The 21,908-nt window shown below is 40.9% G+C and overlaps 1 long non-coding RNA gene and 1 other non-coding gene across 2 annotated transcripts; one reads left to right on the top strand and one right to left on the bottom strand.

Moving 5' to 3' along the window:
- Nucleotides 1-912: 912 nt before the first annotated feature.
- On the top strand, nt 913-9,286 carry LOC106844421 (uncharacterized). The gene is made up of 3 exons (XR_011497345.1): nt 913-1,046; nt 8,718-8,815; nt 9,150-9,286. It is a non-coding gene; the product is annotated as an uncharacterized lncRNA (long non-coding RNA).
- Nucleotides 1,307-1,408, bottom strand: LOC123280319 (U6 spliceosomal RNA). Its single transcript, XR_006519126.1, has one exon. It is a non-coding gene; the product is annotated as a U6 spliceosomal RNA (small nuclear RNA).
- Nucleotides 9,287-21,908: the final 12,622 nt, after the last annotated feature.

Genomic DNA, 21,908 nt, shown 5'->3' with positions numbered 1-21,908 from the left:
TCTGCTGGGAGATGCCGAGGTGCCGAGGGCTCGAAGGCGCCACCACAGGCGTTTAGGAGATCTGGACGCCCCGCCCCCGCGCGCCGGCGGCCCTCCAGACCCCCTGCGGGCCACGCGACTGCGCACGCGCTCCCCGCCGCGAGAGGCGGGTGGCGGGCGCGCGGGTCTCCCCGCGTCCTGGATGCGGACTCCAAGTAATCGGCGTCCCCTCCTTGTGGGAAGTGGATGGATCTGCAGGAGCCAAATCTCTGGTAGTGAGCGAGCCAGGCTCTCGGCCTTTCATCCTGTCCGAAATAGAAGTCTCTTGGGCCTCTCCTCGGACTGCCGGCTCAGAAGACAAGTGGCCTGATCCGCAGACCTTTGGGTGTGTGAGGTCGGGCCACCTGGGCTGTGCAAATGAGCTGAGCTGAGACTGGAGGGGGCATCAGAGTCAGCGGAAGCAGAGAGGAGGGAAGGGCATGCCAGGCAGAACGTTCTCTGGGTTCCGAGAAGGGAAAGCTCAGTGAACTGTGTTCGGGGTGAAATAAGGGCGAGGCTGGGCTGGGACCCAGCAGCTAAGATCATTGCAGCCTTAAAAACGGCATGGGGGAGTCATGTAAAAACCTTGACTGATTTTAAGCCGGAGAGTGACGTGATGTGTGTTTTAGAGAGAGGACTGACTGCAGTGGATCAGAATGGATTAGAAAAGGCAGGGACAAAACGCGGGCTTCAAGTTCATCTTGGCAAGAGGTGTTGGTGGCCTGAAGGAGCAGTGAGAATGGAGAATGGTGGATGGAATCCAGATATTTTGGGAAGTAGAATATATAGGACTTGGTTTTTGCCTGGATGTAGGGAGGAAGAGAGGGAGAGGTAAAAACAAATTCTGAATTCTCAGAATTCTGGTTTGGGCAGCTGTGGGTTTCTTCATTGACAGAAGAAACACAAGAGCAGGTTTTGGGGCTGGTGTCTGTGGAAAATGCGTTCACTTTAGGACATACTGAGCCTGAAGTTCAGCTGATGAAAGGAGCAGCTTGAGAAGGCCTTCACTGTGGAATTTGGCTTATGAGGTAGGAGACGCAGCAGTGATCATTTACAACTTTTTTCAAAGTTTCTATTGTGTCCCATAGTTCACTTATCTTTTTTTTTGAGATATACTTGACATATGACATTATATTAGTTTCAGGTGTACATTAGGATTCGATATTTGTATATATTGCAAAATGATCACCACAAGTCTAGTTAACCTAGTACCTCACATAGTCACAAAAAATTGTTTTTCCTGTGATGAGAACTTTTAAGATCTACTCTCTTAGCAACTTTCAAATATAAAAATATGGGACGTTTCATGAATTTGCATGTCATCCTTCTGCAGGGGCCATGCTAATCTCTGTGTCGTTTCAGTTTTCATATACTGCTGCCAGAACGAGCACTGGTTCCTGTACCTTGATGGTGAACTTGTGATTAGGGAACCATTTTCTCTAGGCAGTTCTTGGGACAGGCACACTAACAATTTCTCGCTCTTTGGTTCTCTATTCCTGTTTTTCTTACTGAATCTTATCCATACCAAATGTGAGTGCTTTAGAAGAGTAACAAAAGGGAGTGACATAGCCCTGATTGCTTTTCAGTAAATAAATGCATTTGAGCTAAATGGTCAGATCTGGATGAGAAAGGAGAGGATGGCAGCCTAGAATCCCTGAGGTAAATGCTCCTCTCAGCCTCTGGGGCATGCTTCTCTTCTAGGGCCCTCTCTTTTTATCTCTCTCTCTTTTTTTTAATTGAGTTCATAATAGTTTACATCAATGTGAATTTCAGTTGTACATTATTTCTTGTCCATCACCACATAAGTGCTCCCCTTCACCCCCTGTGCCCCCCTCCCTTCCCCTGGTAACCACTGAACTGTTTTCTTTGTCGATGTGTTTGTTTATATTCCACATATGAGTGAAACCATCTGGTGTTTGTCTTTCTCGGTCTGGCTTATTTCACTTAGCATAATACCCTCAGGTCCATCCATGTTGTTGCAAATGGTATGATTTTGTGTTTTTTTCTGGCTGAGCAGTATTCCATTGTATATATATATATACACCATATATCTCCTTTATCCAATCATCAGTCAATGGGCACTTGGGTTGCTTCCATGTCTTGGCTATTGTGAATAGTGCTGCAATGAACATGGGGGTACATATGTTACTTTGGATTGTTGATTTCAAGTTGTTTGGGTAGATATCCAGTGGTGGGGTAGCTGGGTCATAGGGTAGTTCTATTTTTAGTTTTTTGAGGAGTCTCCATACTGTTTTCCATCGTGGCTGCACCAGTTTGCATTCCCACCAGCAGTGTATGAGGGTTCCCTTTTCTCCACACCCTCTCCAACATTTGTTATTTTTAGTCTTAGTGATTATAGCCATTTTAACAGGTGTAAGGTGGTATCTTAGTATAGTTTTGATTTGCATTTCCATGATGCTTAGTGATGTTGAACATCATTCCATGTTTTTATTACCATCTATATATCTTCTTTGGAAAAATGTCTGTTCATATCCTCTGCCCATTTTTTGATTGGACTGTTTGTTTTTTGTTGTTCAGTTGTGTGACTTCCTTATATATTGTGGAGATAAACCCCTTGTCAGATATATGATTTGCAAATATTCTCTCCCAATTGGTGAGTTATCTTTTTGTTTTGATCCTAGTTTATTTTGCCTTGCAGAAGCTCTTTAGTCTGATGAAGTCCCACTTGTTTATTTTTTCTTTTGTTTCCCTTGTCTGAGAAGACATGGTATTCAAAAAGATCCTTTTAAGTTCAATGTCGAAGAGTGCACTACCTATATTATCTTCCCGAGTCTTATGGTTTTAGGACGTATCTTCAAGTCTTTGATCCATTTTGAGTTTATTTTTGTGTATGGCGTGAGATAATGGTCTACTTTCATTCTTTTGCATGTGGCTGTCCAGTTTCCCAACACCGTTTGTTGAAGAGACTTTCTTTTCTCCATTGTATGTTCTTGGCACCTTTGTCGAAGATTAGCTGTCCATAGATGTGCGGTTTTATTTCCGGGCTTTCAGTTCTGTTCCACTGATCTGTGTTCCTGTTTCTGTACCAGCACCATGCTGTTTTGCTAACAATGGATTTGTAGTGTATTTTGAAGTCAGGGACTGTGATGCCTCTGGCTTTGCTCTTTTTTCTCAGGATTGCTTTAGTAATTTGGGGTCTTTGGTTGCCTCATATGAGTTTCAGGATTCTTTCTTCTACTTCCATGAAGAATGTCATTGGGATTCTGATTGGGATTGCATTGAATCTGTAGACTGCTTTGGGTAGATGGACATTTTAACTATGTTTATTCTTCCAATCCATGAGCAAGGAATCTCTTTCCATCTCTTTATGTCCTTATCTATTTCTTTCTCTAATATCTTATAGTTTTCATTGTATAAGTCCTTCACCCTTCTTGGTTAAATTTATTCCTAGATATTTTATTCTTTTTGTTGTGAGTGAAAATGGGATTATATTCTTGAGTTCTCTTTCTGTAAGTTCATTATTAGAGTATAGAAATTCAACTGATTTTTGTAAGTTGATTCTGTACCCTGCAACTTTACTGTAGTTGTTAGTTATTTCTATTAGTTTTCCAATGGATTCTTTGGGGTTTTCTCTATATAAGATCATGTCGTCTGCACACAGTAAGAGTTTCACTTCTTCACTCCCTATTTGGATTCCTTTTATTCCTTTCTCTTGCCTAATTGCTCTGGCCAAAACCTCCAGTACTATGTTGAATAAGAGTGGAGATAGTGGCATCCTTGTCTTGTGCCTGTTCTCAGAGGGATGGCGTTCAGTTTTTGCCCATTGAGTATGATGTTGGCTGTGGGTTTGTCATATATGGCCTTTATTATGTTGAGGTAGTTTCCTTCTATCCCCATTTTGTTAAGCATTTTTATCATAAATGGCTGTTGGATCTTGTTAAATGCTTTCTCTGCATCTATTGAGATGATCATATGGTTTTTATTCTTCATTTTGTTAATGTGGTGTATCACATTGATTTGCAGATGTTTTGAGTTTTTTTTTTTGAGGAAACTAGCCCGGAGCTAACATCTGCTGCCAATCCTCCTTTTTGCTGAGCAGAAGACTGGCACTGAACTAACATCCGTGGCCATCTTCCTTTACTTTTTATATGTGGGATGCCTGCCACAGCACGGCTTGCCAAGCGGTGCCATGTCTGCACCTGGGATCTGAACCGGCGAACCCCGGGCCACCAAAGTGGAACAGGTGCACTTAACCGCTGTGCCACCTGGCTGGCCCCAATTTGTGGCTGTTGAACCATCCCTGTATCCCTGGTATAAATCCCACTTGATCACGATGTATGATCTTTCTCATGCATTGCTGAGTTGGGTTGCCAATATTTTGTTGAGGATTTTTGCATCTATGTTCATCAGTGATATTGGCCTGTAGTTCTCCTTTTTTGTGCTGTTATTGTCAGGTTTTGGTGTCAGAGTGATGTTGGCCTCATAGAATGTCTTAGGAAGTGTTCCATCTTCCCTAATTTTTTGGAATAGGTTGAGAAGGATAGGCATTAAATCCTCTCTGAAAGTTTGGTAGAATTCCTCAGGGAAGCCATCTGGTCCTGGGCTTTTATTCTTTGGGATGCTTTTGATTACTGTCTCAATCTCTTTACTTGTGAGTGGTCCACTCAGATTCTCTATTTCTTCTTGATTCAGCTTTGGAAGGTTGTAGGTGCCTAAGAATTTATCCATTTCCTCTAGATTGTCCATGTTGTTGGCATATAGTTTTTCATAGTATTCTCTTATAATCCTTTGTATTTCTGTGGTATCCATTGTTATTTCTCCTCTTTTGTTTCTAATTTTATGTATCTGAGCTTTCTCTCTTTTTTTCTTTGTAAGTCTGGCTAGGGGTTTGTCAATTTTATTTATCTTCTCAAAGAACCAGCTCTTTGTTTCATTGATCCTTTCTACTGCCTTTTTTGTTTCAATTGCATTAATTTCTGCTCTGATTTTTATTATTTCCCTCCTTCTGCTGACTTTGGCATTTGTTCTTCTTTTTCTAATTCAGTTAGGTGTAGTTTGAGATTGCTTATTTGGGGTTTTTCTTGTTTGTTAAGATGAGCCTGTATTGTGGTGAATTTCCCTCTTAGTACCGCTTTTGCTGCCTCCCATGTGACTTCATATGGTATATTTTCATTTTCATCTCCAAATATTTTTTGATTTCTCCTTTAATTTCTTCATTAATCCATTGCTCATTCAATAGCATGTTGTTTAGTCTCTACACATTTGTCCCTTTCTCAGCTTTTTTCTTATAATTAATTTCTAGCTTTATAGCATTGTGATCGGAAAAGATGCTTATTATTTCAATCTTCTTAAATTTATTGAGCCTTGTCTTGTTTCCCAACATATGGTCTATCCTTAGATTGTTCCATGCGCACTTGAGAAGAATGCGTATTCTGTTGTTTTTGGATGGAGTGTTCTGTATGTGTCTATTAAGTCCAACTGGTCTAGCTTTTCACTTAATTCCACTGTTTCCTTGTTGACTTTCTGCCTGGATGATCTATCCATTGATGTGAGTGGAGTGTTGAGGTCCCCTACTATTATTGTGTTATTATTAATGTGTTCTTTTAGGTTTGTTAATAGTTGCTTTATGTACTTCAGTACATAGATATTTGTAAGTGTTATGTCTTCTTGATGGAATGTTCCTTTGATCATTATATACTACCCCTTCTTTGTCTCTCTTTACCTGTCTTATCTTGAGGTCTACTTTGTCTGATGTAAGTATTGCGACACTTGCTTTCTTTTGTTTGCCATTAGCTTGGAGTATTGTTTTCCATCCCTTCACTCTGAGCCTGTGTTTGTCGCTGGAGCTGAGATGTGTTTCCTGGAGCCAGCATATTGTTGGGTCTTGTTCTTTAATCCATCGTGCCACTTTGTGTCTTTTATTGGAGAATTCAATCCATTTACGTTTAAGGTGATTATCGATGTATGAGGGCTTAATGCTGCCATTTTATCACTCATTTTCTGGTTCTCCTGCATTTCCTTTGTTTCTCGTCCCGTGTGTTTTGTTCTACCAATTGAGTTATGTAGTTTTTCATGTTGTGTTTCTTTGTTTTCTCCTTATTATTATTTGTGTTACTGTTCTGCTTTTTTGGTTAGTGGTTACCATGAGGTTTGTATTCAAAATCTTGTAGATAAGATAGTTCATTTTCCGATGGCTTCTTATTTCTTTAGACTAGAGTGATTCAGTTCTTTTCCTCTTCCCCTCCTAAATTGTTTTTCCTCACATCTCATTCCATCTTGTGTTATGAGTTTGTGGTTACAATGACAAGATTGTCTTTGTTTTTGGTGTTTTCCTTCCCTTTGTCTTTAATGCTATACTTGAGTATTTGCTAACCTGTTCTGAGGTATCGCTACAATTTTCTGATTTTGTCTACCTATTTATCTCCTTACTCTGTACTTTGTAACCCCTTTCTCCCCTTTTATTTTTCTCAAGTATGAGGGCATTCTTGAGGATTTCTTGTGTGTGTAGGGGGGGGGGTCTCATGGCTATGAACTCACTTAGCTTTTATCTGGGAAGGTTTTTATTTATCCATCATATCTGAAGGATATTTTCACTGGATAGAGTATTCTTGGCTGAAAGTTTCTGTCCTTCAAAGTTTGAATATGTCATTCCAGTCTCTCCTAGCCTGTAATGTTTCTGCAGAGAAATCCACTGAAAGCCTGATGGGGTCCCTTTGTAGGTTATTTTCTTCTGCCTTGCTGCCTTTAGTATTTTCTCTTTGTCATTGACTTCTGCCAGTTTCACTACTATATGCCTTGCAGTAGGTCTTTTTACATTGACATATTTAGGAGATCTGGTAGCCTCTTCCACATGGATTTCCATGTCCTTCCACAGGTTTAGGAAGTTCTCTGCTATTATTTCTTTGAACAAGCTTTCTGCTCCATTCTCCTTCTCTTCTCCCTCTTGACTACCTATAATTCTTATGTTGCATTTCCTCATTGAGTCAGATATTCCTCGGAGACTTTCTTCATTTCTTTTTAGTCTTTGTTCTCTCTCCACCTCTATCTGGAGCATTTCAACATGTCTATAATTATGCTGATTCGCTCCTCTATGGTGTCTGCTCCAGCATTCAGGGAATCCATATTTTGTTTTATCTCTTCCATTGTGTCTTTCATCTCCAATATTTCTGATTGATTCTTCTTTATAGTTTCAATCTCTTTTGTGAAGTAGCTTCTCAATCCATTGAATTGTTTCTCTACATTCTGTTTTAACTTGTTGAATTTTTTTTAAGATTTCATTTTTCCTTTTTCTCCCCAAATCCCCCCAGTACAAAGTTGTGTATTTTTAGCTGTGGATCCTTCCAGTTGCGGCATGTGGGACACCACCTCAGCATGGCCCGATGAGCGGTGCCATGTCCATGCCCAGTTTTCAAACCAGTGAAACCCTGGGCTGCCAGAGTGGAGTGTGTGAACTTAACCACTCAGCCACGGGGCTCGCCCCTTGATGAATTTTTTGATGATAGCTATTTTGAATTCTCTATCATTTAGATTCCATATTTCTGTGTACTTGTCATTTTCTCTCTGGTCTGGAGATTTAATATAATTTTTGATGCTGCTATAGGGTGTGGCTTTGTTCTTTCACATGCTGGCATTATTTGGTTGCAGTTACTACCTATTGCCACTGGGTAGGGGTCAAGAGCCACAATATTCTGAGGCCTCTGTGATGCCCTGGGGTCCCAGGCACTGGAGCTGGCACTGGGCAGGTTGAGGGGAGGGGCACTTCTGTGTGCTTTTGGGGTTTTCTCACTCTGCTCTCGCTATCTGCTCTCCTGGTGTGTTGGCTTGGTGAGGTCACCTCCGAGTGAGCTTTCACCTCAGTAGGGATTTCCCTCTAGGCTGCTAGGGCCCTTGGGGATCTTTGACGTTTTCGTGAACGAACATCCCCTCCCCTCTTCCTTCCCTCTTGGAGGCCACGCACAGTCCTGGATTGCAGTCTTCTGGGGAGTGAGCAACATTTTCTCTTACCCACTCCACCTCCTCCAAGGGGGTCTCTAGCCTTTCCACCTTCTGATGTATGGCTGCGTGGGTCTCTCAGGCATCTTTTGTGTCGTGTTTGGATGTTGTCTGCTGGATATGAATGTCTTTTTCACCGTATGGTGGAGGGAGAGATCAGCGGGAGAGCTCACTCCACCATGATGCTGACGTCCTCTTTTTATCTCCTCTTTGCGTAACTTGCCTGCCTCATACTGGCTTTCTTCTTTATCCTCATAATTCTCCTCTAGTACTCTAGTGTGTAAACGGATAATAGTTTCCTAAGCACTGCACTTATTTTGTACTTGTGTGGTTCCCAATGTTACTACCAGAAGATGGAATTTTCAAAGTCCTTTGATACTCTGTGCAATTTTTTAAAAAAGGAAGAATCAGAGTAAAAAGAATAAAGCAGAAGTAGAGGAGAACACAAACTCCTGCCATGTTGGAATTAGGATTTGAAAACAGAGCTTTTTTACTGTCCCTTCTTAGTTTTCCTTTCTTCATTTAACAAATATCTCTTGGCATTTATTTGGTTCTAGAAACTGTTATATGGGCAGTCCTGTGGGTAGTTGGAGAAGTGTGAGGATATGTACCAACCATTGTTTTCCTGCTGTTTTAAATTTATTTTTTATATTTCAGATTTGATACATGCTCACTGCAAAAATGAAATTAAAATCTAGAAGTGTGTAATAGAAGAAGTAAGTCCTCACTCTCATCTTATAACGCAGGCCCTCCAGGACCAGTTCAACTGACCCCATCTCTTATCAACAGAGTGATTAAGAATTGCCTTTCATCTCCTGCTGGACACTGGCCCAGCCTTGCCATGGTCAGTAGGGGGAGGGGCTTCTCCCCCTTAGACTTTGGAGCTGCCTCCCCCCATTCCCATAGCCCTCTCTGGGCAGAGCCAGGCCTTCCTTGACTGACCCCAAGCTGCTGCCACCTCCTCACACATCCCCACACAGCCCTGACCATGGCCATATTACACATGCTGACCTCACTCAGCAGCCAGGCCTGGCCTCCCTCTTTACCCCACCTCTGCTACTCTCCCAGAAGAAGCCTTGTCCAGCCAGAATGACGCTGTCCTGCCAGTTGGTTCCTACCCACTCCCTTTAGCCTGCTCTCTAAGCCACAAACCTCCATTTGTATGTTGCCTCCTCCAGGAAGTCTTCCAGGAAGCCCCATGTTGAGGAAGGTGTCCTCCTGCTGGCATTTCCCACACTGTTGGATCAATCATTGTATACACATTTGTTTCTTCTTCATGTAGACTTATACAAAATACATGCCTATTGAACTTAATAAATGCAGAAAATATAAAAATCATAAAGTAAACAATGACAATCCTACCTTTCAGAGCACACTTTTTGGTGTATGTCCTTCTGTTTCTTGCTCTATTTGTGTAGATACCAAGCTGAGTTCATACTGTATACTTTTCCTTTAAAATATTACTATTTTCCTATGTAATTAAACGTTCTTTGAAATGTTTATATACTATGCCATCAAATAGGTAACCAATTTTCTTTAGTTTGTTTCCATTTGTTTGTAGTTAAAAAGAAATCCAAAATGAAAAAAAATGAGAATTGCCTTTCAGAAAATCTGCAGAATCATGTAGCCAGGGCACACACAAAAGAAGAAACGTGACCTGCAACTACCGTGGAAACAAAGATCCTCCTTCCCACAGAACCCAAGGACCGGGACACGACCGGAACTTGGCAATGGACTCTTATCAGAAGTGAGGGATCCCTCATTCAGAAGATCTGGTGTTAAAATTCCTTCCCCACCTCATCAAAAATGTTTAGAACCCTGTTAGAAATATTTAGAACCTCATCATAAAGGCTTGAAGCCCACCGGTCAAAGCCTGTCCCACCAGCATTTCTGCATGCCAACCTGTCTGTCCTCCATAACCTTTTAAATTTTGCCCCAAATCCTGAATTGGGGAGACAGATCTGAGGGCACATGCCCCCTGTTCTCCCTGCAGATCAATTTCGCACAGTAAAACTGACCTCTTTCCCCAAAGGCTGATGCTGTAATTAATCAGTTTGTTTATGTGCATCGGGCAGTGAACCCCAACTTTGTGCGGTAACAGTCTCTCTCCTCTTCCACTCCATCCCACAGGAGTAACCGTTTGAGCTGATTTGGTGTGTTTCTTTCCACACATTTTTCTGCACACATAAATAAATGATAGATATATATATATGTATTACATATATATAAAACAAAATATATGTTTATATTATATACTCTATATTATTTTATATATATATATACAAGATATATATATGCAGATTCCCCAGAAGACACCCTGAGTTAAGGATTATTTTGCAAGTCATTTAAGAACATGCTCCCAGGGTACAATATTGTGATTTATAAGAAATATATATTTGGTCATTCATATATGTTTGGTGTTTGTCCACAATTCCTGGCTCACAGCTCCTAATACCCTGGAATTTCTTAAGTCATAAGAACAATGGGAGCAACTTTTGTTATAATATTTGGTCTCGTCTTCAGTTCCTAAAATCTCTTCAGAGCCATAAAGGTGAAATGGTGAAATAGGTGTCTTGTTATTCATAACAAGACCCTTTCCACCACAACTGAGTTTATGTTAATGAGGTGACTTTTGGAAAGCACCTAAGGATGGGGTCTGGTTGCCAGGGGAACCAACCATGAACAGAGAGTGGGAACTTTCAGTCCCATCCCCTGATGTCCAGAGAGGGGAGGTGCTGGAGGTTGAATCAATCACCAGTGGCCAGTGATTTAATCAATCATGCCTGTGTAACAAAGCCTCCTTAAAAACCCAAAAGGAGGGGGTTTGGAGAACTTCCAGGTTGGGGAACCAGAACACTTCCACGTGCCACTGTGCCAGGCCCCACACTCCACGAGGACAGAAGCTGTTTGTTTGGGACCGTGCCCTCATATATCTCTTCATCTGGCTATTGATTTGTATCCTTTAATAGCCTTTGTAATAAATCGGTGCTCTAGTGAGTAAATGGGTTTCCTGAGTTCTGTGAGCTGTTCTAACAAATTAATCAAACCCAAGAAGGGGGCCTTGGGAATCTCTGATTTATAGCCAGTTGGTCAGAAGTGCAGGTAACAACCTCGATTTGCAGTTGGCATCTAAAGTCCAAAGAAACGTTTGTGGGAACCTCCATCTGTAGTGGGTTGGTCAGAGGCACAGGCAACAACCTGGGCTTATGATTGGCATGTGAGGCAAAGGGAAGTCTTGTGGGACTGAGCTCTTAACCTATGGAATCTGATGCTATCTCTGGGTAGATAGTGTGAGAATTGAGTTGAATTGTAGTACACCCAGCTGGTGTTGCAGAACTGTTGGGGGTGTGAGGGACTCTCATACCCCTACATTGGAACTGGGAGCAGAACCCATGACAAGGAAACTGGTAAAGAAGTGGAGAAAGCAAGACAGGGAAAGAGTAAAGGCCAAGAAAGATGCAATCTCAGATCTGCAGAGGATTGTTTCAGCCTGGTCCCACAGGGGAGTTCTGGAATATAAATTATATCAGAATCATCTCCACCACAGGCAAGGGAGTTGGGCTTTCATTCTCTCACTCCTGTTTCTCATTGGTTAAGGGCCGCCCAAGGTCATGTAAATGCACAGGTACTCCCAGCTCTCTGCACATGCAGGCAAAGCAGTTCTAACCAGCCAAGCAAAGACAGTCTTCCCAATAAGACCCACCAGTGCAGGCATTTGGAAGTGAAAGTAGGTTGAATTTGGGTGAGGAGTTTGGTGTGGTACAAAATGATTTGTATCATTTTGTGTATTAGTTAGGGTTCTCCAAAGAAACAGAAAGGATATTTATTTTAGGGAATTGGCTCACATGATTATGGAGGCTGGAAAGTCTAAAATTTGCAGCATAGGCTGGCAGGCTGGAGACCCAGAGAAGAGCCAATGCTGCAGTTCAATTCTGAAGGCCTTTGGGTTTCAGATCCAGAAGAGAGTCAATGTTGTGGTCAAGTCTGAAGGCCATCAGGCTGGAGACCCAGGAAGGAGTTGATGTTGCAGTTTAAGTTTGAAGATCAGTCCACTGCAGAATTTCCTCTTGATCAAGGGAGGTCAGTCTTTTGTCTCATTCAGGACTTCAACTGATTGGATAAGGCCCACCCATATTATGGAGGGCAATCTGCTTTACTCAAAGTCCACCAATTTAAACCTTAACCCCATCCAAAACACCCTCACAAAAACATCTAGAATAATGTTTGACCACATATCTGGGCACCGTGGCCCAGCCAAGTTGACATATAAAATTAACTACCACATCTGCTCTGTTTTAATCCTTACTCTCTACTTAATGCCTTGTCCCCATCTGACTCTAGCAGCTCTAGTTCTTGCCTCATGGTTGCAAAATGGTTCATATTCTTATACTATGCTGACCACAGGAAGAAGGATCTTTCCTAATAGCCCCCAAGGAAGAGAGAAGAAGTTCCTCCTCCTCAGAAAGCCTCAAGACTCCTGGATAATCTTGGATGTGGCAGATTGTTGCTGTAATGACTCCTAATTTGTTTAAACATCTCTGTATGCACACCCTTGTATATTGCCCTCCTACACTGATTCTGGGCGTGGACACTGTGACTTGCTTTGGCTAACATAATACCTTTTATATATGATGCAAGCACAGATTTAAAAGTTGTTCTTTGGAACCCTGAGAGCTTCATGTGAAGCAGCCTGGAGACTGAGAGACCACACAGATCAGAAATGATTTGTCCCAGCTGAGCACCACCTCATCTCCCTGACCAACTGAACAAATATGAAAGTAAGGACATCCTAGGACATAGACCGTCTGGCCCTAGCTGAGCCAGTCCAGACCAGAAGAACCACTCAGCCAACCCACAGAACTGTGAGAAATAACAAATGTTTGTTGTTTTAAGCCACTAAATTTTGGGATAGTTTGGTTTTGCAGCAAAAGCTAACTGACACACTGGGTTACTTCATCTCTGAACCAGTCACTATGGCCCCAGAGATGGGCTTATTGGATTAAGACAATCAGGGCCATCCTTGAAGGAGGCCTTAGAATCAACCCCACCCAAACTATGTGGCTGAGAACAGAGAGATTCCTGAGGAGTCTCTGTCTGAGGGAAATAGTTTGGTTCCTGATGGTCTCATCCTTCAGGCCAGGTGCAGGCTCCAGGAGTGTGTAAATGCATGGGTCTGTGGAGTGCTGTTTGCTTCTGCCACACTCTTGAGTGAGAGAGGCTGAGGAGGACACAAAGGAGCACTGACACAGAGCCAGGCTGTCCTGAAATCTGCCATCTGATGCCAGACTGCAGCTTCAGAGGCCCATTAGGGATTCCAGAAGGGCTCACTGGAGACCTGAAGGTTCCTTGTGGATTCTGCCTTAAGTTGCCAAGGAATCAGTTTCAAGAGTCCTGTGAGAGTTATTTAGGGAAGGAGGAGACAGGGGTACAGGATGGGAGGAGGTAGGCAAGGTTGGCAAGGTTCTTGGGCTATAGGATCCTAGGGTTCAAATTTCTGCCTGCGTTTCCTCGTATTCTGGACCTTATGGCATTGCTCTGTTCCCTGAAAGGCCCATTGTGGAGGTCTCACCCCTGAGGGAATGAGGGAATGATGTGGGTCTCTCCCCGTGGGTTCTGTATCTGTCATAACAACCTCAGGCAAACACCTTAGCTCATCCTCCCCATGACTTTGAACATGCAGTTCCCTTGCTGTTACTTCCTGGTATCCACCTGCTTTCTCCTCCAAATTCAACTCTAGTCCCATGCCTTCAGAAAAAGGTCCTCTCCCCACCTCAGTTAATTATTATTTTTTCTTCAGCACCGTGCTTTTCCTTTTCATGACGTCATTCATATCCTGCGTTCCTTCCTGTTGGTTGAATTTTGGCTCATCTGCTTACAGGCCTCCACTGAATACAGAAAAATTTCTAGATTCTTTTGCTGTCCTAAAGACAAAAAGAAAGCTCCAGTTCCAAAGAAGATGGAATAAGCACATTCCATCTGTGTCTCCCCCTGAATGTAACTATAAATTCTTCACAGAATGTATACAGCAGCTGTCTAAGGAGTGAAAAGTAAATAGCAGGAATGAAACAACACACAGTTAAACAACCAATGGATCAAAGAAGCAATCACAAGGGAAATTAGAAAATATTTTGAGATGAGAGAAAAAACACAACATGCTAAAACTGATGGGATGCAGTGAAAGCAGTGCTCAGCAGAAAATTTATAGCTGTAAATGCCTACTTAAAACAAAAAGATTTCAAATCAATAACTTTACATCTTAAGGAACTAGATAAGGAAGGGCAAACTAAACCCAAACCTCGCAGAAGAAAGGGAATAATAAATATTAGAGTGGAGATAGATGAAATGGAGAATAGAAAATAAGAGAGAATCAATGAAATAAAAAAGATCAACAAAATCAACAAACTTTAGCTAGACTAAGAAAAAAAAAGAGAGAATGCAAATAACTAATATCAGGATGAATGTGGGAACATTACTACAAAACTTACAGAAATGAAAAGGATTATAAGAGAATACTATGAACAAACATACACCAAAAAATTAGATAACCTTGATGAAATGGACAAATTTCTAGAAACACACAAATTACCAAAACTGACTAGAGAAGAAATTGAAAATCTGAACAGGCCTATAACAAGTACAGAGATTGAATCAGTAATAAAAAATCTCCCAAGAAAGAAAGCGCAGGACCAGATGGCTTCCCTGGAGAATTTCACCAAATATTTAAAGAAGAATTACCAGAAGTCCTTCACAAAATCTCCAAAAAATAGAAGAGGAGGGAAGACTTTCTAATTCATTCTATGAAGTCAGCCTTACCCTGATACCAAAGCCAGACAAAGACACTTCAAGGAAAGAAAATTACAGTCCAATATCCCTTAAGAATATAGATGCAAAAATCCTCAACAAAATACTAGCAAACTAAGTCTAACAGCATATTAAGAAGATTATATATTACAACCCAGTGAAATTTATCCCACAAATGCAAGGGTGGTTCAACAAATTAGGCAAGAAAAAGAAATAAAGGGCATCCAAATTGGAGAGGAGGAAGTAAAATTATATTTACTGTTAACATGATGCTTTATATAGAAAATCCTAAGGAATCAACACACACAAAATGATTAGAGCTAATAAAAGAGTTTAACAAGGGCAGCCCCATGGCCAAGTGGTTAAGTTCATGTGCTCTGCTTCAGTGGCCTGGGGTTCGCTGGTTCAGATTCTGGGTGTGGACCTATACACTGCTCATCAAGCCATGTTGTGGTGGCATCCCACATAGAAGAACTAGAAGGACTTACAACTAGGATATACAACTATGTGCTGGGGCTCTGGGGAGAAAACAAAAAAGAGGAAGATTGGCAATAGATGTTAGATCAGGACCAATCTCCCTCACCAAAAAAAGTAAAACAAAAAACAAATGACAAAAGAGTTTAGCAAAGTTGTGGAGTACAATGTAAACATGCAAATATCAATTGCATTTTTATACACTAGCAATGAACATTCTGAAAAGGAAATTAAGAAAATAAATCCATTTACAATAGCATCAAAAAGAATAAAATACTTAGGAATAACCTTAACCCAGAAAGTGAAAGATTTGTACACTGAAAACTACAAGGCATTGCTCAGAGAAATTAAAGAAGACACGAATAGAAAGATATCCCCTGTTCATGGATTGGAAGATGCAATATTGTTAAGATGTCAGTACTACCCAAAGAGATCTATAGATTCAATGCAATCCCTATCTAAATCCCAATGACTTTTTTTTTTACAGAAATTGAAATATTTATCCTAAAATTAATATGACATCTCAAGAGACCCTGAATAGACAAAACAATCACGAAAAGGCAGAATAAAGTTCGAGGACTCATAATTCCTGATTTCAAATTTTACTACAAAGCTACAGTAACTGAATAGCATGGTAGTGGCATAAAGACAGACAATATAGACTAATGGAATGGAACAGAGAGCCCAGAAATAAACCCACACATATGTGGTCAATGACTTTCATTAAAAATGTCAAGACCATTCAATGGGGAAATAGTCTTTTCAACAAATGGTGTTGGGAAAACTGGATATGCACATGCAAAAGAGTGAAGTTGGACCCTTTCCTAACACTTATTCCCTTAATATAAAAAAATTAACTCAAAATGGGTCAAAGACCTAAATGTAAGAGTTAAAACTATAAATCTCCTAGATTTGTAGGGGGAAAGATTCATAACACTGGATTTGGCAATGATTTCTTGGATATAACATGAAAAGCACAGGTAACAAAAGAAAAAATAGACAAACTGGACTTCATAAAAATTTTGTGCATCAAAGGACACTATCAACAGAGTAAAGGCAACCCACAGAATGGGAGAAAATATTTGCAAATTACATATCCGATAAGGGATTAATATCCGGACTATATAGGGAACTCCTAGAAAAATAACAAAAAAGCAAACAACCTAATTCAAAATGGCAAAGGACTTGAACAGACATTTTACCAAAGAAGATATACAAATAGCCAATAAGCACATGAAAATATGCTCAACATCATTAGTCATTAGGAAAATGCAAATCAAAACCACAGAGATACCACTTCATACTCATTAGGACAGCTATTATCAAAGAAACAAACAAGTATTGGTGACAATGTGGAGAAATTGGAACCTTTGTGCGTTGCTGGTGGGAATGTAAAATGGTGTGTAGCCCCTGTGGCTAACAGTTTGGCAGTTCCTCAGAAAGTTAAACAGTATAACTTTGATATAGCAATTCTACTTCTGGGTATCTACACAAAAGAATCCAAATCAGGAACTTGAACAGATATTTTTACACCCACATTCACAGCAGCATTGTTCACAATAGCCAAATGGTGGAAACAACCAAAGTGCCTATCAACAGATGAATGGATAAATAAAATGTAGTATATATGTACAATGGAATATTATTCAGCCTTATAAAGGGAGGAAATTCTGACAAGTGTACAATATGGATGAACCTTGAAGACATTATGCTATATGAAATAAGCCCGACACAGAAGGACAAATATTATATGATTCCATTTCTATGAGGTACCTGGAATAGTCAAATTCATAGAGACAGAAAGTAGAACAGTGGTTGCCAGGGGGTGAGAGAGAGGGAAATGGGGTGTCATGGTTTAATAGGTACAGAGTTTCAGTTTTGGATATTGAAAGAGTTCTAGAGATGGATAGTGGTGATGGTTGCATGACAATATGAATGTACTTAACGCTACAGAACTCTATACTTAAAAAATAGTAAAAATGGTAAATTTTATGTTATATATATTTTATCATAATTTAAAAAAATGCAATACCTGAGACCTCAGCTCTGCCAATGATATAGTAACTTGTACCAGTCTAGCCATCACCAAAAACAAGTATAAAAATGGACATAATAGGAAGCAATTGTTTTCAAGCATTGTAAAACAGGCATTTCAGGCCAGTGAAACTTGAAGGAAGAAAAATTCATACTTGTAGTCCTTCAGTTCCCTAGTTCTTTGCTTTGCAGATATTTTCTGCTTTGCACAAGAGTTGGAGTCCAAGTGGGGTAGTGGTCTTCTTCAACTAAAGAAGTAATCAGAATTTGTGGGGCAAAGTACTTAAGACAAGGAAGCACTAGTGTGTGTGTGTTTGTGTGTGTGTGTGGGTGTGTGTGTGTGGTAGGGTGAGAGGTACGTTTTGAATTCAAAATGGGTCCTTGGCCAAGAGCTGGGTTGAATGTATGTAGGCCAAGACTCCTGATGCCTTATATAGGTTGTCTGTTGTGGGGCTGAGAGCTAAATTATGATACCAGGTGTGATGCACTGATGTAAGATATAGGTACTTCTGGCTAGCTATTGTGGAGAAACATTGATGAGGACCTTGGCATTACAGTGAAGTTACAGAAAAGTCAGTCCTTAGGAATAAGGACTACACCTTAAAGAAAGACCATGCCCTAGGATTAAGTTCAATACCATAACAGACACAACTATCAAAGATTAAAGCAAAGCCTTACATATAAAAAGGATCCACCAGTAACTCAACTGCCTGCCTGAACAAAATTCATGATCCTATAAAGGAAGACACTATAATCCAGAATCTCTATAATGTATCATCTACAATGTCCATCATATAATCATTAATTACTAAAAATGTGAACCTGAACAATGTGATCCAAAGCCAAGGCAAAAAATGCCAATAGAAAAGACCTGAGACAATTCAGATGCTGAAATTAGCAGCTAAACATTTTATAGCAACTGTTTTCATATGATTAAAGACTTAAATATGGATATAATGAATGAACAGATGGAGAACTTAAGCAGAAATATGAAAAATATAAAAAAAACAAGGGAAATTCTAAAATGGAAAAGTTAAATATGCAAAATGAAAAAATATCACGGGGTGGGCCTAATAGTCTGTTGGTGAATAGAGAAAAAATGTTCATGAACTTGAAGACAAATCAACAGAAATTATCAAACTAAAGATTAAAGATAGAAATAGATTGAAGAATTATGAACAAGAACCTTGGTGATCTGTGGGAAAATAGCAAGTGATCTAACATATGCGTAGTTGGCGTCACAGAGGGAGAGATGGAAATGATAAAGTATGTGATAATAAGAAGGACAGACTATCTGCAGGAATAACGGCAGAAACTTTTCAAGGTTGGTGAAAACATCACTTTACAGCTCCCGGATCCCAACACCTAAGCCAGAGAAATAGGAATGAAATCATAGCTAGGTGCATCACAGGAAATCTTGTGAAATAGAAAGAGAAAATATTAAGTGAATACAGAGGAAATAAAAATACATGCTCCGCAGTGGGGAACAACCATACAAATGATAGTAGATTTCTCATCAGAACCAATTCAGGCCAGAATTACCTCAAAAAGACCATTGTAAGGGAATGACTTCTTAAGTGCGGAAAGAAGGGGAAAAGACAAGGTGGCAGGACTTAAGCTCACCTGCATCAGTAACTACATTAAATGGACTTAACATGCCAATTAAAAGATAGAGACTTTCAGGCGGGATAAAAAAGCAAGACCCAACTATATTTTGTCTAAAGGAGTTGTGTTTTAACTTCAAAGACACAGGCAGATTGAAAGTAAAATAGTGATTAGAGTGTACTCTAAACACCAAGCATAAGAAATGGGATTTGGCTTACAAAAGTAGGACTCGAAACAGTGGGTATTGCCAGAGACAAGAAGAGATGATTCACGTTAAAAAGGATCAAATTATCCACCTGAAGTTTACACAATGTTATAGCCAATATGATGTGAATAAAATAATTTTTTAAAAAGGGGGGAAGGATCACATTATCAGGAAGACATAATCATAAATATGTATGTACTTAAGAGAACTTCAAAATATACAATGTAAAAAGAGAGAACTAAAAAGAGAAATAGACAAAGGCACAATCTTCGTTGGAGATTTGACACCCTTCTCTCAGTAACTGATAGAAAAAAGTAGACAAAAAATAAAACCAGTAAAGATGTAGAAGACTTTAAAAATATCATCAACCGGGGCCGGCCCGGTGGTGCAGCAGTTAAGTGTGCACGTCCCGCTTCGGCAGCCTGGGGTTCGCCAGTTCGCATCCTGGGTGTGGACATGGCACCGCATGGCAAGCCATGCTGTGGTAGGCGTCCCACATATAAAGTACAGGAAGATGGGCATGGATGTTAGCTCAGGGCCAGTCTTCCTCAGCAAAAAGAGGAGGATTGGCAGATGTTAACTCAGGGCTAATCTTCCTCGGAAAAAAAATATATATATATTATCCACCAACTTGACCTAATATGTGTAGAAAACTACAGCCAATAACTTCAGAATACACATTCTTTTCAAATGCACTTGAAACATTTACAAGGACAGAACACATTCTGGGCAACAAAGAAGTTTCAACAAATTCTAAAGATTGAAATATTAGAGAATATAGCTTCTGACTACAATGGAATTGATTTAAAAATCTATAATCGTGTGTTGTCCCCTGTGTATTGGAGATCCAAATATATTCTCATGTAGTATTTTACGGCACCTCCTACCAGCAGTTCCTAGACTGGGAACCAGTGAGGTAATGAAATTGCATTCAAGCAGTGCTTATCTACGAAGGGAAAGGTACCATGTGGAACAATTGTTTTCAAGTGGTCCAACCACATCTGTTATAGTTTGGCGCAAAACTCTTCCCAATAGCTTCTTGTCTCTTGGGAAATAGAAATGTTAAGTGAATGTACAGAAACTTTGTCACTGGACATCAAGCTATGTCTCAAATAATGATTCGTTTTCTACAAGGCCTAGAATCTGCAATCACAGTAAGGCACATGAGAGGACGTCTGGTGCCTCCTCACATCCTGGTGCATCTTTACAATGATCTTCTATGACATAGGGAACGTGATGTATATGTGTCCCCCGTATCCCGAAAGATGCCTTGGGGGATCTTGCTGACAGAGTAGGTAAAGAATCTGAGTGGGTTCTCAACAGAGCACTGAAGTGCCCACAACTTGCCTTCAGTTATAGTGAGACACCGGCCTCTATTAAAAGATGGTGGTCACAGATGTCTATCTACAAGAGTCCTTCAGATATGTACATCACAGTTCCCTGTCACAGAGTTCTGCACGGTCCATGATTTCGGGGGAAGAAAACTCCAAAGATAACAGAGTTTGATAAGAATTTAGGATTCCGATTTTTTATTGCTTTCCCATCTTACTACGTCCAACGTCACAGGGCTTTGCACTTTCCCACAAGCTCTTTCTGAAGAGGAAAGTAGGGCAAAAGGGTTTAGGTTTCTTATTCCCTACAAAGTATTAAGCTGTAAAGCAAGTTCTAGTCACAGCAGCAGAGGTGTCTCACTCCTTGGCAGAGGCATAGAGTCCTTCTTTAGAGTAAAAACAAGGAAACGAAAGGCAGTGTCCCGGGACAGACCATTGTTGTACTCGAAATCTCTGGGAAAGTATATTTGGAAGGTGCTTAGAAAACTTCCCCCAGGGATCTAAGTGGGGGAAGGAATAGGGAGTGTGTAACTTCCTGTCCTCTCTTCTTTCCAGCACCTCCAGGAAGAAGCCAGAGACTATTCTGTTGAAGAGAGGGGAGAGGACAAAGGGGAGAAAGGAAAGGCAGAGGGAGGGGAGAATCTGGGGGAGGTGGAGGTCAGCACAAGGGACCCTCAGGTACACATTCCTACATGGGGTGGACACTGGCACCCTAGCTCTGCCACTCTGATTCCGATCATTCTGACTCCCACCTGTAATAATTCTGCGCAGAGTGCTTTATCTCCGCTTCATAGAGGAAGACCATGAGCCCAAGGATGTGGAGTGCCTTTGCTGAAGTTACAGAGTAACTTTGTGTTGGAGGCTGAACAAGACTCAAACCTCACCCCTAGTTCAATTTTCTAGATGGAAAAGTAAATTATAACCCCTTGTTCTTTTCAACTCCTGCTGTATTTCCCAAAGTGGAAGGAGACAAACATGGAAAAGAAAGAGCCCAAGCTACTCCCCTGGCACCACACGGGGGCAGAGGATGGAGGGAGAGGCTATCTCTGACTCTTCTCACATTTGCTCCCACTGGTATCGCCTGTCACTCACCTGCAGGCATAGACAGGGCTGTGGCTGCTTGCTCTATCTTGGCATAATAGGTTATTGTAACCCCCACTTTCTGCCCAGAAAACCCCAAACTTTCTCATCTCTCATTTCATTTCTCACTAACCCTGCTGTTCACTGGAGACCCTATATCTGACATTCTCTTACTACCAACTTTAATTATCCCAGTTAGAAGCACAGAAGGAACGCAACAGAAACAGCAGGGACGCCCCGCCGCCCCCCCTTCCCCCTCCCCCCACCTTCCCTATATATCCCAGTGCACTATAGGCCTTCCGGAAATGGAAGCGGAGTTAATTTGGGCCACCGGAGCTCAGCAGACTGATTTTGAGCCTCCCATGTGGCTACAACTTTACTAGTGTTTACTTCCTTCAGGATGCTTC

The sequence above is a fragment of the Equus asinus genome, chromosome 23 (genome assembly GCF_041296235.1).
Source record: "Equus asinus isolate D_3611 breed Donkey chromosome 23, EquAss-T2T_v2, whole genome shotgun sequence".
In the NCBI taxonomy this organism is placed as follows: domain Eukaryota; kingdom Metazoa; phylum Chordata; class Mammalia; order Perissodactyla; family Equidae; genus Equus; species Equus asinus.
Note: the sequence above shows the minus strand (reverse complement) of the source record. Positions and strands in the feature narration are given on the sequence as shown.